Source organism: Pristiophorus japonicus, chromosome 2, assembly GCF_044704955.1.
Source record: "Pristiophorus japonicus isolate sPriJap1 chromosome 2, sPriJap1.hap1, whole genome shotgun sequence".
NCBI lineage: Eukaryota > Metazoa > Chordata > Chondrichthyes > Pristiophoridae > Pristiophorus > Pristiophorus japonicus.
Genome location: NC_091978.1, coordinates 354,172,498 through 354,191,248, shown reverse-complemented (window position 1 = coordinate 354,191,248; position 18,751 = coordinate 354,172,498).

Sequence of the window (18,751 nt, the reverse complement as noted above, 5' to 3'; positions counted from 1 at the left end):
GGCAAATGCATGGCAGATGAAGTATAATGTGGATAAATGTGAGGTTATCCACTTTGGTGGTAAAAACAGAAAGACAGACTATTATCTGAATGGTGACAGATTAGGAAAAGGGGAGTTGTAACGAGACCTGGGTGTCATGGTACATCAGTCATTGAAGGTTGGAATGCAGGTACAGCAGGCGGTTAAGAAAGCAAATGGCATGTTGGCCTTCATAGCGAGGGGATTGGAGTACAGGGGCAGGGAGGTGTTACTACAGTTGTACAGGGCCTTGGTGAGGCCACACTTGGATTATTGTGTACAGTTTTGGTCTCCTAACTTGAGGAAGGACATTCTTGCTATTGAGGGAGTGCAGCGAAGGTTCACCAGACTGATTCCCGGGATGGCGGGACTGACATATCAAGAAAGACTGGATCAACTGGGCTTGTATTCACTGGAGTTTAGAAGAATGAGAGGGGATCTCATAGAAACGTTTAAAATTCTGACGAGTTTAGTCAGGTTAGATGCAGGAAGAATGTTCCCAATGTTGGGGAAGTCCAGAACCAGGGGTCACAGTCTAAGGATAAGGGGTAAGCCATTTAGGACCGAGATGAGGAGAAACTTCTTCACACAGAGAGTGATGAATCTGTGGAATTCTCTACCACAGAAAGTTGTTGAGGCCAATTCACTAAATATATTCAAAAAGGAGTTAGATGAAGTCCTTACTACTCGGGGGATCAAGGGGTATGGTGAGAAAGCAGGAATGGGGTACTGAAGTTGCATGTTCAGCCATGAACTCATTGAATGGCGGTGCAGGCTCGAAGGGCCGAATGGCCTACTCCTGCACCTATTTTCTATGCTTCTATGTTTCTATGCCGACGTTTATGCTCCACTCGAGCCTCATAAACGTTGGCGCGGCATAAACGTCCGCAGAGATTACAGGGAGAACAGAGGTGAGGGTGAGCTGTGTAAGTTAGCTCCTGGCCCCACAAGGAAAGTGAAGAAACCTACCTGTTTGGCTGTCTTCTCGCTAACTTCACTGCCCGTGATCTCCCCACTCAGGCCAACAATTAAAAATGCGATCGGGTCTCAATTATGTCATTGATTCCCGACATGCATATATAAAGAAGGACCCCGCTGGCCTTTGGTGGGTGTCCTTGTCACCTGCTCAGTGGAGCAAAAAGAAAGATTTACATTTATATAGCGCCTTTCACGACCATCGGATGTCTCAAAGCGCTTTACAGCCAATGAAGTACTGTTGGAGTGTGGTCACTGTTGTAATGGGGGAAATGCGGCAACCGATTTGCACACAGCAAGCTCCTACAAACAGCAATGTGAAAATGACCAGATAATCTGTTTTTGTTATGTTGATTGAGGGATGTATATAGGCCAGGAGATAAATCTCCTGCTCTTCTTCAAAATAGTGCCATGCGATCTTTTACGTCCACCTGAGAGAGCAGACGGGGCCTCGGTTTAAAGTCTCATCTGAAAGACGGCACCTCCGACAGTGCAGCACTCCCTCAGCACTGCACTGGAGTGTCAGCCTAGATTTATATGCTCAAGTTCTTGGAGTGGGACTTAAACCCACAACCCTCTGACTCCGAGGCAAGTGTGCTACCCACTGAGCCATAGCTGACACAGCCTTAGCCAGAGCAGGGTAAAATTCGCAATGGTAAGTAATTGGCGCCTTTCAGGCAGATCGGTAACTAGGGCAATTTTAACTGTGGCTGCTACCAGGCGGGTAGAGTTAAACTCGTTCCGATATTGGCTTGGAAATCCCAGCCTCCCCGGGTCCGTACAAAGTTTCTACCGACCTGGGAAGGCATCGGAAAAGCCGGTTTTCAGCGCACAATGCACATGCGCTGAAAACCGGCTTTATCGATTTGTCAAGCTGCAGCTTTACCGATCTCACGCATATCGGGAGCGAGGACATTTGCAAGGGCAAGATTGCGATATTTACCCATATCTTGCCCAGCAAATGTCCTCAAAACTCTTGCACCTGATAAAAGCGTATCAGGCGTAAGAGTTTAAAAACACACAAAAAATATAATTATACTAAATTTTAAAAACACATATTATTTTAAAAACCCTGCCCACCACATTACATTTATTGTTAACCATAATTTTAAAAACTTTTTAAAAACTCGGGAAAAAAAATTTCTCTCAGATACTTATTAACTTTAATTTCAATTAATTTTAATTACGTGAGGTGTGTTTTTTATTTTTTATTACATGTGTTTCGTGTCTTTGTTTTTTTTTCTCATTAATAGCAATGAGAACTCAAAGATATGGCGTTCTCATTGCTATTAATGAGAAAGCTGTGGAATACAGTACCTGATTGGCTGAGCAGACACACGTGACTACACCTTCTGCGTGGGAACTTGGAGGATGGGAGCGCACTTCACAGTGCGGGAAGAGAAGGCCTCCCCACCGGAATCCCACACTCTCCCGGACCACCAGGTAGATTCGTAGACATTTTTCAGATCGGAGGCATCTGCCCGCGGGAAGCCTCCGACTGCAATTTCTGCGCCATTGTCTTCCTCTAAATTGCGTTCCTCTGTTATATTAGTGGAGGCATTAGCCCATTGACACTGAATGGTTCCGCTAGAGGAAGGAGTTTCAGGAGAACTTGTGAAGTGGTGACTGCTTTCCATATGATTGTTGACGGACAGCCCTCGCGGTTGGGAGTTCGAATCCCACCATAACGAGATGTGAAGTGGGTGCAATAAACTTCTGGTAATTTGTGGGCTGACAGTAGGAAAAATGACGGGGGAACTCTGCCAGCTTATCGTAGAAACCCGACTGCTTCACTAATGTCCTTCAGGGGAAAGGAACCTGCCACCTCTCCCGCAGTCAGGCTGACAAATGGCTCCATTCCCACATTATGCGATTGACTCTCATTGCCTCCGGGGCAACTTGCCTCAGCAACACGGCCTGAATCCCAGGAACAAATAAACAAGCATTTTCTCTCCTGGCTCAAAACGATGATTAGGGATGATGCATACTGAAAAGCAAAAAGAGAATGAGCCAAGAACTCAGTGGAGGGGATGGTCCCTAAAAATTAATAATGCTTCATGATACAAAAATTCAGCATACTTTTAATAATAATTACCTCAGAATCTACCATTAAATTAGGGAGTGAACTATGCAATAGATTTTATTATGGCTGTCCCTCTCCTATTTAGCTCTGTCAGACTTTCCACGCTGGTATCACCTGCAGTAAAGGGAAAATAAAGAGACACCAGAGTAAAAGCATTCATATTGTAGAAGGATTGCTGTTGACAGAATAGGATGCGGGAGAAATATTAAAATAAAGAAGTCTTTCTATACATAGAATCAGCCGGGACCCAGTGGGAGCACTCTCACCGAGTCCCACACCAGGGACTTCGGCACATAATCCAGGCTGACACTCCAGTGCAGTGCTGAGGGAGCGCTGCACTGTCTGGGGTGCTGTCTTTCGGATGAGATGTTAAACCGAGGCCCCGTCGTCCCCTTTCGGGATGTAAGAGTTCCCATTGCACTATTCAAAGAAAGACTTGCATTTATATAGCGCCTTTCACGACCACCGGACATCCCAAAGTGCTTTGCAGCCAGTTAAGTACTATGTGAAGTGTCATCACTGGTGTAATGTAGGAAACCCACCTGAGAGAGCACTCGAGGTCCCAGTTTAATATCCCATCCGAAAGACAGCACCTCTGACAGTATAGCACTCCCTCAGTACTACACTAGAATGTCAGCCTAGATTTTTGTGCAAAAGTCTTTGAACCCACACCCTTCTGACTCAGAGGCAAGAGTGCCACCCACTGAGCCATGGCTGACGGCCCCAAGAAGAAAAACAGAGAAATTCTCCCGGTGTCATGGCCAACTTTCAGCCCTCAACCAAGATCACTTAAACACAGACTCCTGATCATTTAACTCATTGCTGTTTGTGGGATCTTGCTGTGTGGAAATTTGCTGCCGCATTTCCCTACAACAATGACTACACTTCAAGAATACTCGGGATGCCCTGAGCCTCGAAAAGCACTATATAAATGCAAGGTCTTACTTTATATATCATTAAAAAGGAGGGAAGAAATCAGGTTAGATTAAGAATGGAAAAAAATGCATGGATGAACAGCAAGAAAATTAAAAAAGGGTAAAATAAATGTGCACAAAGATGAAAGAAATAAAGCACAGAAAATGCTGAATGATAAAATAGTGCAATAATATCTAGCTGAACTCTGACAGAAATGGTCTGTCGCTGATTGAAAACCATCTTCTGACACTAATTGGGACCCCTTCTGCAGGATATGTTACACAATGTGATTGGCAGTAATGAGTTTCCTGATTCTTAGTGGGATGTAGGCATCTTGCTGATTGATAACAGGATGAAGACTGCCCTTGCAGTGTGCCTCTTACAGACCCACTCCCTGCTGAGCTGCTATTACATCACTGTATCGAGCTGTTAGCACTCTCTTTGGAGAGTATGTGGGAATCACATCAGCTTTTGCCTATCGTAGCCACTCCACTAATAAACTCAAGCCCCTGCTCAATTTGATCATCTTTTAGGAATTTATGGGACGCTTCAGAAGATAATATTTTGGGTTACAGTATATGTGTAATTTGAGACATGATGTGCGGTGAGTGTAAGATGCTTGGGAGGAACACGTGATCTTGGGTCTATGGTTCCATAGCTCTCCACCACTGGAATTTTCCTCGCCTCAACTCTTTTTAAATAATACAATTTAACCATATGCCGCCTTATTGACCACTGGAACCCGCAAATTAATAAATAAACGTTAAAGGGAATCTTAACAGATCAAATTAAAATTCTATTCCCTCTTCTGTTCCCGCCGGCGTCCACCTGTCACGGAAGGCCGCGAGCGTACCGGTGGATACCGCGTGCTCCATCTCCAGGGACACCCTGGTCCGAACGTAGCCGCGGAAGAGAGGCAGGCAGTTGGGCTGAACAACCCCCTCGACCGCCCACTACCTGAACCTATTAATGGCCACCAGGAGGCCCACCGACCTTCCCGCTTCCCTCCCCACACCGGGTGCCCAAAGATCAGCAGCGTGGGACTGAAGTGCAGCCAATCGAGGAGCTGCCGCTTCAAATAACGGAAGAGGGACTGCAACCTCACACACCCTATAAAAATGTGGAACAACGACTCCTCCAGTCCGCAGAAAATGCAAGCGGCCCGGGAGTCCATGAACCAGCTTAAAAACATATTGCACGGGACTGCCCCGTGCAACACTCTTCAGGCCAAGTCCCCAATAAATAAAGGGAGGACTCCCGCATAGGGAGCACTCCATTGGGGACCCCCGCCTCCTCCGGACGGCAAGGTGGTGTTGCCTCGCCTCATGTCTGGGTCTGTTGTAGATTAATTGATAAAGATTGAATGCTATAATTAGTTAACAACTCCATTATCATTGTAATATGTGACTACCAGGCGCATTAGATGGAATGTGGTCTTTTGTCGACTAGCAATTCCTATGTTCCCAAGTTGTAATTATCTGGCTAAATTCCTTTATTTTGCATATTCCTAAGAAATAGAAGCAGGAGTAGGCCATTCGGCCCCTCGAGCCTACTCTGCCATTCAATGGGATCGTGGCTGATCTTCTACCTCAACTCCACTTGCCTATACTATCCCCATATGCCTTGATTCCCTTAATATCCAAAAATCTATAAACTGTAAATTCCTGTAAACTTAAAGCTTTTTAACATCCATCCTGACGAATGTGACTACTCCCCTTTATGTTGCTTCACATAAGGTCACCAACTGGACAGGACTTGTTCTTGACCCTTTCACTTTAGCTCTTGAATTAAACCACTGGTACTGTCTGGACTAGCTGTGGATCCCAGCTGATTGGGCATTTGCCCTTCATTGCCTCTGAACACTGATCATCATTTATAGCTACAGTCAGCATGATTTGGGCATGAGATTTGTTTAACAAACTTTAGGTTATGCATCCCTGGATCCAGACACCAGGATGAGTGGGAGTCTGTCTGAAGGTCAGTCCATCCAACTTTGACCTGTAATAAGTTACAATGAGAGTAAATGAAAATAGTGCACAGAATGTAGCTTTATTACCTCAGTGTGGGAGTATGTGTTCGTGGCACAAACTAAGAAGAGAGCTTAGGTCATTGCTGCAAATCTTCCACCCATGACCTATCATCTGACACAAATTGCAGTCACACTCTATAAATGACTGAGAAATTTGCCCAGATCCTCATTGGACAGCAGGCTGTTTCCTAGTGTTCTATTGGAGTAACCACAGGCAAGGCTGTCAGTTTCCTTTGACTTCTAATATGTCATTCATCCCATTGAGATAGCATCATATAAACCCACTTCCTCCCAACCATTACCACGTCAGTGCAAATGATGTGGAACATCTTGGAAATAATTGTGCATATATGCTACACTTACAAAAAAAACGAGGAGACACTTGGCAGCTTTTGAATTGTGGTTCTATAATAATAGATGTGGTTCAATTGCTCTTTTATCCATCTTGCCACCTTCTCATTTCCCCTTCCTCTATCGTCTCTCTCTCCTCCTGTTCTCTCCCCCTGCCCTTCATTGCTCTCCCTTCCTCCTCTCTCTTTCTTCCCTCCCCTCTCTTTCACCCCTCCCTCAAGTTCTTTCTCTCCACCCTTCCTCTCTTTTGTCCCTCCCTTCTTCTCTTTATTTCCTCTATCTTTCTCTCACCCCCATCTCTATGCTCCCCCTCTTGACTCCTGGCCCTCTTAACCCTTCCCTTCCCCCGTGACCCTCCCCCTTTGATAATCTCACTAACCACCCGCTCAGAGTGTTCAATGCTACTGTTTCACATCATTCATAGCCTTGGTAAATCTGTGAAGGAGCAGGAACCTAATGTTCAGCAGGATGGAGCGAGGGAGAGGCCATGATTGGATTGGAGGGAAAAACAAGAGGGCGATTGCATTGCATTATGTAGGGAAAGAGCAAGGCTGTCACTGAAACATTTGAGAATCTCTATGGCCGTTTAAAGCGATCATCGATGTGAAGGCCTCACCAGAAGTTGCTGACCCTGCAGGAGATGTGTCAGGTGACAGAGTGGGAAGGAGTGCAGAGCAGGAAGAGGGCAAGAGATCTGGGAGGAGAAAGGAGACAAATTTGAAAACCTGGTGGGAAAATAAAAGGACTGCAAAATAATGAAATAAGAAGAGAGGGAAAGGAATTGCATCTCCCGAGCTTCTAACATCATTTGACCTGGGCTGTGCAAGCCCAGTGAACACAAACTTTGGGAGCAGTACTTTCATGTCAACTACTATACAGATGTACCTCAAAAACATGTCATCCTTCTCAAAAAATACTATAGTTGTTGTGGTGTATGTAGCACACAAATCACTGACTCCACACGGTCTGGTGTAAGTCTAACTGCTGTGACCTTCGTCCTTTATTGTTCAGCTCCAGAGTGCCTCCCAGGTGTGGTGGTCAGCCTTATATAGCCCTTGTTACAGGTACTACCGGGGTTTCCCACTGCAGCGCCCTGTGTGGTGTGGCATAGTACTTACATTACATTTAAGGTACTGGGACGATACACACATCATTACATAACATCACCTTCCCCACAACCACCCCCCCCCCCCGCACCTGGACGCAGGACAACGATACACACATCATTACATAACATCACCTTCCCCACACCCCCCCCCCCCGCACCTGGACGCAGGACAACGATACACACATCATTACATAACATCACACTTGTCCAACGGAAGGCAGGTGGGCAGGTGCGTTAGTATGGTTCATATTATCTGGTACATTAACTGGTTATTGACTGGTAGCGGAACCTTGATTTCCTTGTTAGCCGTTATCATTAATTGTACTTCATCCATTATTTTACACAAATACAGCATAAAAAAAGTAATTCTTATTATAAATTCACTATCTCACATTAACATAGCTCATTTTAGACTCGCTCTGCCAAACAGAAGTCCTTTGTGGGGACCACCTCTTTGTAAGGCCGTTTTAAGACTCCCGGGTGCATTTCCTTTTAAAGGCGCCATCTTTGATGCAGGAGGATTCCACGAGGCTTCTCTTTGGGCGCCGCCATCTTTGATGCTCTGCAGCTCCGACACGATGCCGCCGCCATCTTCTTCTCCACCGCTCCGGATGCCCTCCGCCGTCGTAGCCTCTGCTCCCCTCCGCTGCCACCTGACTTGCCGCCTCTCCTGCGGCCGTCATGGCGTCTCCAGCAGCCACACTTGCCACGTCCCCCGCGGCCTCCGTAGCGACCTCCCCTGCGGCTACCAGCTCCTCGGCGGGGCCCGCCCAACGGCCTCTTCCTCTGCGGGGCCCTTCCGAACCGCCGGCCCCTGGATCCCTCAGCACCCCGCCCACAGTGCCACGCCGGCTCACCCCCCCCCCCACCCCCCACTAGGCCTCTCTGTGCAGGGCTGCTTGCCTGTGGGGGCTGGGGCTGCAGGGTCTCTGTGTGAGGTCCGGGCCTGGGACTTGCCTGTGGGGGGATTGAGGCTGCAGCTCCAGCTCGGTCGGCGCTGTTCTCTGGGGACCCGGGGCACGGCAGCACCCCGGGGAGCAGCAGCCTGTAGAGTGATGAAGTCTTCCCAGCTTCCCCGGACCTTCCCCATCCACCTCCGGCCGAGGAGTGTCGACCCATCGCCTGCAACGACCCACAGAGGTAAACCGTGCGTCTCGTCCCCTTGGGATACCTGCACCATCGCTCTGCCAAGAACAGGTATCAGTTCCCTGGTGTAGGTACACAGCTTCGCCGTGACTGGGACCAGCTTGGGTCGTGCAGCTGGGTTAATCCACAGTTTATCAAAAGTTCTTCGACTCATCAACGACGGACCCGAGCCCGTGTCCACTTCCATACTCACTGGGACTCCGTTGATTTTTACTTCACTTATCACTGGGGGCAAATCGTCGGTGCACGTATACAGTCCAATCATTGCCCACGGTAAAATCCTTTAGCGAGCCCAGAGTAGCCATGGTTGCGTGGAGTTCGTCCGCTTCCTCGTCGCCAATGTGGTGTATGTAGCACATAAATCACTGACTCCACACGCTCTGGTGTAAGTCTAACTGCTGTGACCTTCGTCCTTTATTGTTCAGCTCCAGAGTGCCTCCCAGGTGTGGTGGTCAGCCTTATATAGCCCTTGTTACAGGTACTACCAGGGTTTCCCACCGCAGCGCCCTCTGTGGTGTGGCATAGTACTTACATTACATTTAAGGTACTGGGACGATACACACATCATTACATAACAGTTGTTATGTCTGTAATGCACTTATGAGGCAATGTGTTGCACTCAAACTGTAGTGACCTTGGTCCTTTATTCGTAACTCCAGAGGGAGGCACAAGCATGGTGGGCAGTCTTTTATACTGGGCCCTGCACACCTATGCAGGTGACCCTCAGGTCTCCCACCGCAGTACCCTCTGGTGGACAGCCTTTGCCACAGGCCCAGGAAACCCCGGTCTCCACCAGTTGCACCCTCTAGTGGTGCCAGCATAGTATATGCACAGTATAAACCTTATTGAAAGTACACAAGGTAAACAAGTCTCCATTGAATGCAACTATACAGTGACTACATATAGAGTATATCTATAGTCTGCATAAATAACAATAGTTATGAGAGACTCGAGATACCCGGACTCAAGTGGAGAAGGCATCGAGGGGATTTGATAAGAGATTTTTTTAAATGATGAAGGGTTTGATAGGTTGAATAGGGATAGATTATTTCCTCTTGTTGTTAATTCAGAATGGCCACTGAGAGTGAGGAGAGATGTTATGAGAAATTTATTTACATTAAGGATAGTGGGAACATAGAATGCTTTGCCATAGGGAGGGGTTGAACCATAGAATCATAGAATGGTTACAGCACAGAATGAGGCTATTTGCCCCATCAAGCCCATGCCGGCTCTATGCAAGAGCACTTCAGCTAGTCCCAATTCCCTGCCCTTTCCCCGTAGCCCTGCAAAATGTTTTCCTTCGGATACTTATCCCATTCCCTTTTGAAAGCCATGATTGAATCTGCCTCCACCACCCTTTCAGATAGTGAATTCCAGATTCTAATCACACGCTGCGGAAAAATGTTTTTCCTCATAACCAAAGACCATTGCATGATTTTGGGGGGGAAATTGGTTAAGTATTTGAAGCATGAAGATGCAGGGCTAGTGAGAAAGAGTGCAGAGTAGTGGGATTAGTCTTGGATTACTTCAGGGCTGTCATTGGTCGAATCAAAAGAACCAACATTATCAACCAATTTTACATTAAGATAGAGCTTTCTCCTTTGTTTTGCCTTGTCCAAATCCATTTGAGTCCGAGTAGCTCAAGTCTCTCAGAACTATAGTATTTTTTGAGAAGGAAGAATGTCATGTTTTTGAGGTACATCCGTGCAGTAGTTGACATGACTGTTCCCAAACTTTGTGTTCACTGGGCTTGCACAGCCCAGGTCAAATGATGTTAGAAGCCCGGGAGATGCAATTCCTTTCCCTCTCTTATTTCATTATTTCGCAGTCCTTTTATTTTCCCGCCAGGTTTTCAAATTTGTCTCCTTTCTCCTCCCAGATCTCTTGCCCTCTTCCTGCTCTGCACTCCTTCCCACTCTGTCACCTGACAGAAAGTTCAAAGCATTTTCCATTATTTTAAAACGGAATAAAATAAATACGTCAAGAGTTTTTAACGAATAAACGGGGACAGTGAGAGACATCCAGACTCGATTTGGCATAATGTATAAATCGGGTACTCTGTAGCCAAGGTAAAGTGACCTTTCAGCATGTTGTGAACTGTATAAAGTATTCCTCGATGCCTGTTTTGTATTCATGGAAATGCCTTTTCATTAACTGTTTGGCTGCTCTTTTTAGCGAACTGACAGATCCAATTTTTGGAACTCTTTGTGGGGTAGTTTTCGGATTTTGCCTCAAGCACGCAGCATTGACATGAGCTGTTCTATACACTTGACATCATTTGTCCCCCAAGTGCCCCAATTCATATGAGTTCCTTTTGAAAGTTTGGTACCAATCAAATTATGAGGAAATCTGAAGGTTTACATGGTGCAAACCTGGGAGCAACATACCTTCAAAAAATATCATATCTTTCAGGATTCGAAACACATTGCTGGAGTTCAAGTGAAATGACTGCTCGAGCTCTCTGCTTTCAGCTGGCTTGTTGCACAACCCTCCATGTTATAAAGTGGGACAATATGCAAAACTGCCCACTGGTCACCAGAGAATCGATATGGCACAAACATCAAATGCTGGCCAAGGCCACAGTCTCCATTCATGATGCTTACAACAAGACTGACTCCTCAGCAAAGAGCCTGCTTTGAGGATTGTTGTCTCTTGTGTCAACTTGAAAGCGTAAAATACAGGAACATTGCTAGACAGCAGCAAGAACCTCCTTTCCCCAATCGAATTGGCTGAAGACTAGTTTCTGTGATGGTGGGGACCTCAGGAGGAGGCCGATATGGATCATTCACTTGGCACTTCTCGCTGAAGATGGTTGCAAATGCTTCAGCCTAATCCCAATTGGCTGGGGTTTTATTGAGTCTTATGAATATCATGTGACTGGCCAACCCACTCCCAAATCAACAGCTCTACAACTATTTTAAGTTGCACATGTAAATCAAGTGCCCTGATTAAAGGGGGTCACTAAAACCGAAAAACTTAAACAAATTAAACTTTAGACATTAGTGGATCAAATAAAAATTTGGTTGCCGGGGGTGATGATGCACTCCAGTCCCTCCGACGCCCACCTCTTCCGGAAGGCTGCGAGCGTACCGGTGGACACCATGTGCTCCATCTCCAGGGACACCCTGACTCGGATGTAACCGCAGAAGAGATACATCAACAGTTCTACAAATCAAATGCCCCCTGAATAAGGGGGGGGGGGGGGGGGGGGGAGGGGGAGAACACTCCAAACAGTTTTCAAGTGTCCTTTTTTGTTTTGTTTTTTTGGGGGATTTTTTTGGCCACTAAAACCACAAATTATGCAAATGCCCTCTGGCTAAAAGGGGAGGGGGACACTAAAACCCGGCACAATAAACCAATTAAACTTAAAACATAAAATCAAATTAAAATTTGGTTGCCGGGGGTGATGATGCACTCCAGTCCCTCCGGCGCCCAACTCTCGTGGAAGGCCGCCAGCGTACCGGTGGGCACCGTGTGCTCCATCTCCAGGCACACCCTGGCTCGGATGTAACCGCGGAAGAGAAGCATCAATAGTTCAACATTGCATACATTTCACTTGACCAAATTTAAACAACTCCAGAAAGCTCTAAACAGTTGCACAAACTCATACAGAGCCAGTAGAAATGAAAAACCAAGTCAGCTGAAAATTGTTGATGATCCCTTTAAATAGCCCTGGTGGGGGGTCCTTCCTGCTGCTGAACACATGGTCAGCTGGTCATGATTAGGAGAGGGCATTAAATGGAACGGCGACGTCCAAAATGGCAGATGGTGCGTCAAATCAACGTTGCACACTCATTGACGTCACAATCTGCCTCATTTCTCTTTGTTCAGCAAGCGCAGGCAATGGCAGCGCTGCCGACCTGCCCAAAATGGCGGCCGCCACAGACGTGCCGGATGTGAGGCGACCGCCATTTTGCTTTCAAACCGGCCTCAACGGCCGGTGCTCGCGGCTCCAATTTCCCGGCCATTATTAATGAAATATTTGCCATAAGTCTTGAATTGTTAGGCTCCATTTATTCTTAATGAATTGGGTTTCCAGGATATAATAAAGCACGGGATGAGAAAAGGCTACTTGCCTACCATACCCACAGCTTCAAAGACCGTGTACAGTCTACCCTACCATGCATTTACTGTACGGTGCAATATCCTGTGGGAAAAGCTCTGTAAGAAATCCCTGATACCCAAAGGCGATTATATCTAAACCCTGTATCCATGCTCACATAGCTATTCACCCTCAGCCTGCTGCACAAACAGCATTCCATCCCCTGCCTTATGTCACAGATGCCATTGTGTCCGACATGAGTGTTTGTACTGTAATCTCCTCCAGCCCCACAACCCCCCGAGATGTCTGCGCTCCTCTAATTCTGCCCTCTTGAGCATCCCTGATTATAATCGCTCAACCATTGGTGGCCGTGCCTTCTGTTGCCTAGGCCTCAAGCTCTGGAACTCCCTGCCTAAGTCCCTCTGCCTCTCTACCTCTCTTTCCTCCTTCAAGATGCTCCTTAAAACACACCTCTTTGACCAGTCACCTGCCCTAATTTCTACTTATGTGGCTCGGTGTTATCTCATAATGCTCCTGTGAAGCGCCTTCGGATGTTTCACTATGTTAAAGGTGCTATATAAATATAAGTTGTTGTTGTTGATCATCTCCAGTTGTACATATTGCTTTAACTACCAATCCACACTCCTCGAGATCTCCTCTTCTTTTCGTTAAGTGCCATATTTTTGTTGGCTTTCTTTTCTAATATGCATCAGCACTTGAAAAATAGAGGCGCTTACAGGGTGATTTGATAGAGGTGTTTAAGACTATCATGTCACATTTTGACGCTGTATTTCTTTCAGTACATGAGCCTGTGTCTCAGTCAATGCACTTCCCACCATCAGTCACTGTACTTTAATGGGAAGAGGTGCTAAAAATAATTAGATATCCTGATTTCAATCTGTTGCACCTGTCTTTCCTGTCTGATCACACCTCTCAGTCACATTGTCCACATTCAGAATTTCAGATTGCATACATCTGGTTTTCAGTTTCTCATGAAGCCATTAACAAACACAACCCCTCTTTATGTGATAGCTTTATAACTTTTTAAGCAAGAGTTAGAATATTAAAGACGTCCAGTGAGAGTCGAGTTGCACTTCCTTTTTTTATTTCGCCTGCGATAGGAAGGTTAATCCATACGTAAGGAAGGATATACTTACCTTAGACGGGGTGCAAAGAAATTTCACTAGATTGATTCCTGGGATGAGAGGGTTGTCCTATGAGCAGAGATTGAGCAGAATGGGCCTACACTCTATGAAGTTTTAGAAGAATGAGATGATCCATTGAAAGATATAGGATATAGAAGTTGTTTCCCCAGGCTGGAGAGTCTGGAACTAGGAGGCACAGACTCAGGATAAGGTCAGCCATTAAGACTGAGAGGAGGAGGAATTTCTTTACTCAGAGGGTTGTGAAACTTTGGAACATAAGAAATAGGAAATAGGAGCAGGAGTAGGCCATTTGGCCCCTCGAGCCTGCTCTGCCATTCAGTAAGATCACGGTTGATCTGATCTTGGCCTCAACTCCACTTCCCTGCCCACCCCCCATAACCCTTGACTCCCTTATTGTTCAAAAATCTGTCTATCTTCACCTTAAATACATTCAATGACACAGCCTCCCCAGCTCTCTGGGGTAGAGAATTCCAAAGATTCACGGCCTTCTGAGAGAAGAAATTCCTCCTCGTCTCAGTTTCAAATGGGCGATCCCTTATTCCTAAACTATGCCCCCTAGTTCTAGATTCCCCCACGAGGGAAAACATCCTCTCTGCATCTACCCTGTCAAGCCCTCTCAGAATCTTATACCGTTTTAATAAGATCACCTCTCATTCTTCTAAACTCCAATGAATATACGCCGAACCTGCTCTACCTTTCTTCATAAGAAAACCCCTCCATCTCAGGGATCAACCTTGTGAACCTTCTCTGAACTGCTTCCAATGCAAGTATATCCCTCCTTAAATAAGGAGACCAAACCTGTACGCAATACTCCAGGTGTGGTCTCACCAACACCTACAGCTGCAGCAAGACATCCCTACTTTTATACTCCATCCCCCTTGCAATAAAGGCCAACATTCCATTTGCTTCCTGATTACTTGCTGTAACTGCATACTAACCTTTTGTGTAATTCTCTACCCCAAAGGGCTGTGGATGCTGAATCATTGAGTATATTCAAGGCTGAGATAGATAGATATTTGGACTCCAAGGGAATCAAGAGATAGGGGGATCAGATGCGAAAGTGTTGAGGTTGAAGATCAGCCATGATCTTATTGAATGGCGGAGAAGGCTCAAAGGGGCCATATGACCTACTCCTGCTCCTATTTATTATGTTCTTGGAGCCGAAATTCAGGGCCACCAGAAAGCTGGCGCACCTACCATTTTTTACAAAGTTTTTTCCGCCGGGGGCATTGAGGCGGTCTTTCGCTCGGTTTTCAGCACTTTGTACTTTTTTTAACGTTGGACCGGAAGTTGGTCATAGTGGGGGCAGACATGTGGCGGTAGTCATACTGAGGGGCAGAAGTTGGGGCGGGATCGAGACTCCGCTGCTGAGGATGTCACTGCGCGTGTGCATCACCACGCTCTCGCCCCTCCGTTAAAGGGGAGAGAATCGGGCATTTTTTAGATTCGCCCACTGGGCCACCGGGGAGGGTTTCGTTCGGGCCAGGGGCCTGGCACTTAAGAGGGGATGCCAGGCTACCTGTTGGCGGCCCGGCCGGACTTGGGGGTGCAATAGTCCGGCTGACATGAAAGCCGGCGAAAGAAATAAGATGGCGGCCGCGGCATTCGGCCCTCGCCTTTAATGGCTGCCGCACCACCAGCGAGCAGACAAGGTGCACTGACAGAGGAATCTGTCAGGGGCACCGCGTGGCGGGGCAGTGATTGTTTTCACGTATGCTTTGGGCGGAGTATTCTGGAAGTGAGGGAGAAGTGCGGTGTGCGTTTTGATGACGTGCTTGTAGCGGGGCAGAAGTGGGGACAGGCCAAAAAATCCACGACCTGAATTTGGGTCGGGGCGGCCAATGGCCTGGAATGCAGTGGCCACTCGATTCCACTGCAAGGCCGCCGCAAACCGTCGGAAACAGGCCTTATACAGACCCTGAATTTCGGCCCTTTATGTTCCAACATAAAGGATGTGCTATTCTCCGATAAACTGAAAAGTGCTTCTCTCGGAAAGGGAATAGTTTACAGCTTTCATCACACAATATCAGCATCTCTTGAACTATAAAAGCAACATTACCTTTGAATAAAACTTTAATATCAGAGTTGAGTGCGCTGACTCTGTACTGCCAACTTCTTATGAGACCATTGGCAATAGCTAACAGTCACTCGACGGACTCGAATCTGAAAACAATGACCTACCATTATTTGTTTATTCCATCCAGCTCGAAATACTCGATACCCATTAAACAGTTTACGACATAAATCACAGGCCAGCACAGCAACCCACAGCTGTGCAAACTTATCTCCTGGATTCATCATCATCATCACAGGCAGTCTCTCGAGACTTGCTTCCACTCTCAAAGTGAGTTCTCAGGTGACTGTACAGCCCAATACGGGAATTACAGTCTCTCTCACGGGTGGGGCAGACAGTCGTTGAGGGTAAGGGAGGGTGGGACTGGTTTGCCGCACGCTCCTTCCGCTGCCTGCACTTGGTTTCTGTATGCTCTCAGCGACGAGACTCCAGGTGCTCAGTGCCCTCCCAGGTGCACTTAAGGCGGTCTTTGGCCAGGGACTCCCAGGTGCCGGTGGGGATGTTGCACTTTTTCAAGGAGGCTTTGAGGGTGTCCTTGAAACATTTCCTCTGCCCACCTGGGGATCGCTTGCCGTGTAGGAGTTCTGAGTAGAGCGCTTGCTTTGGGAGTCTCGTGTTGGGTATGCAGACAATGTGGTCCACCCAGCAGAGCTGATCGAGAGTGGTCAGTGCTTCAATGCTGGGGATGTTGGCCTGGTCGAGGACACTGATGTTGGTGCGCCTGTCCTCCCAGGGGATTTGCAGGATCTTGCGGAGACATCGTTGGTGGTATTTCTCCTGCGATATGAGGTGTCTGCTGTATATGGTCCACCTCCTGGATTGCTTGTTGTGTGGTAGCTCTGTCCACTGCTGGATTCCAAGCAGCAGGTAGTGTCTGTGAATAGATTCTTTCACCGGGCTGCTCTGCACCTTCATGATCATTCACCTGAAGTTCAGCCTTTGAACACAAGAAAAATAAAAAAGGACAGTGTAACGTATGCACCTGTGAATATGCTCATAGGTTGACTGAGCTGTTGAGTTGGGAGTTGATGTTCACAAGGCTCAATAAACCCCAGCCAGTTGGGTTCGGGGGATCCACGATGAGGCAGGTGGTTGTGAGCCTGGTGGATGGACTGATAATGTGTAGTGTGATTGGTAAACCTTTGCTAATAAGCCTACTAGTTCTTAATAGCAAGGTTTGCTATGAATTCTTAAGCAAAGAACCCATGAAGCAAATATATTACAGACAGGGTATAAAAGAAGTTACGCTGCAGGACAGCCAATGATTTAGATGCAAATCAAAATGGAATTCTGTACCGATGTTGCGAGGAAGTGTCACACAGCCATATAAAAAAAGTATTTACAATTAACACCGGCAGTCTCGCCTGTTGCCTGCCACGAGCTTTTCATGCTGCTAAGGAAGTTTTACTGCAGCAAAGTCAGTCCAGGATTCAAGAGATTTAGAGGGACTCAAAGAGAAATGGAACGGCCAGTAAATGTTCTCCCGGCATCTGGTGTCAGCCGTGGCTCAGTGGGTAGCACTCTCGTCTCTGAGTCAGACGGTTGTGGGTTCATAGTTCCATTCCAGAGATTCGAGCACAAAATCCAGCCTAACATTACAGTGCAGTGCTGAGGGAGTGCTGCACTGTCGGAGGTGCCATCCTTCAGTTAGAGACGTTAAACCGAGGCCCTGTCTACTCTCTCAGGTGGACGTAAAAGATCCCATGGCATTATTTTTAAAAACAGCAGGGGAGTTCTCCTTGGTATCTTGGTCAACATTAATCATTAAAACAGTTTATGCAGTCATTATCACATTGCTGTTTGTGGGAGCTTGCTGTGCGCAAATTGGCTGCCGTGTTCCCTACATTACAACAGTGACTACACTTCAAAAAGTACTTCATTGGCTGTAAAGAGCTATTGAACATCCAGAGGTTATTAGGTGCCATGTAAATGCAAATCTTTCTTTCTTTTTACAGAAACAAAGCCGGCAGCAGAAGGACACAGGAAACCTTTGACCCCTTGGTTGTCAAAAAGTTTAACGATGATGAATCAATTTATTTTCATGTGGTATGTGTAGGTTAAAAGCATCCGAAATTAAAAAGTTTAATATACTACAGAATTCCTCCCTTCTGGAGTAAAAGTTATATTGTGGAATAATTTTGAAAACAGCAGTAAAAGACAAGCTTCTGTTGTACAAACGTTTGGCTTCCTTTGGGTGTGTGTGTGGTGCCACACTGACCACACTTGACCAGTTCCGTTGTGCGGGCCACATTGTTCGCATGCCTGACACAAGACTCCCAAAGCAAGCGCTCTACTCGGAACTCCTTCACGGCAAACGAGCCCAAGGTGGGCAGAGAAAATGTTTCAAGGACACCCTCAAAGCCTCCTTGATAAAGTGCAACACCCCCACTGACACCTGGGAGTCCCTGGCCAAAGACTGCCCTAAGTGGAGGAAGTGCATCCGGGAGGGCGCTGAGCACCTCGAGTCTCGTCGCTGAGAGCATGCAGAAAGCAAGCGCAGGCAGCGGAAGGAGCGTGCGGCAAACCAGTCCCATCCACCCCTTTCCCTCAACGACTATCTGTCCCACCTGTGACAGGGACTGTGGCTCTCGTATTGGACTGCTCAGCCACTTAAGGACTCATTTTTCAAGTGGAAGCAAGTCTTCCTCGATTCCGAGGGACGGTCTATGATGTATCCAGCACAAGCAAAAGTGAGGAACGCTCCCTTGTTTTCATGAAACTTAAAGTGGGAATTTTACTGTCAGCCTGTTTAAAAAAAAAAGTTACACACAAAAGAAATCATAATTATTTTTAGTGGACCTCTGTCTGTTTTGATCAATTTTCATTTAAAAGAATGAATGATGC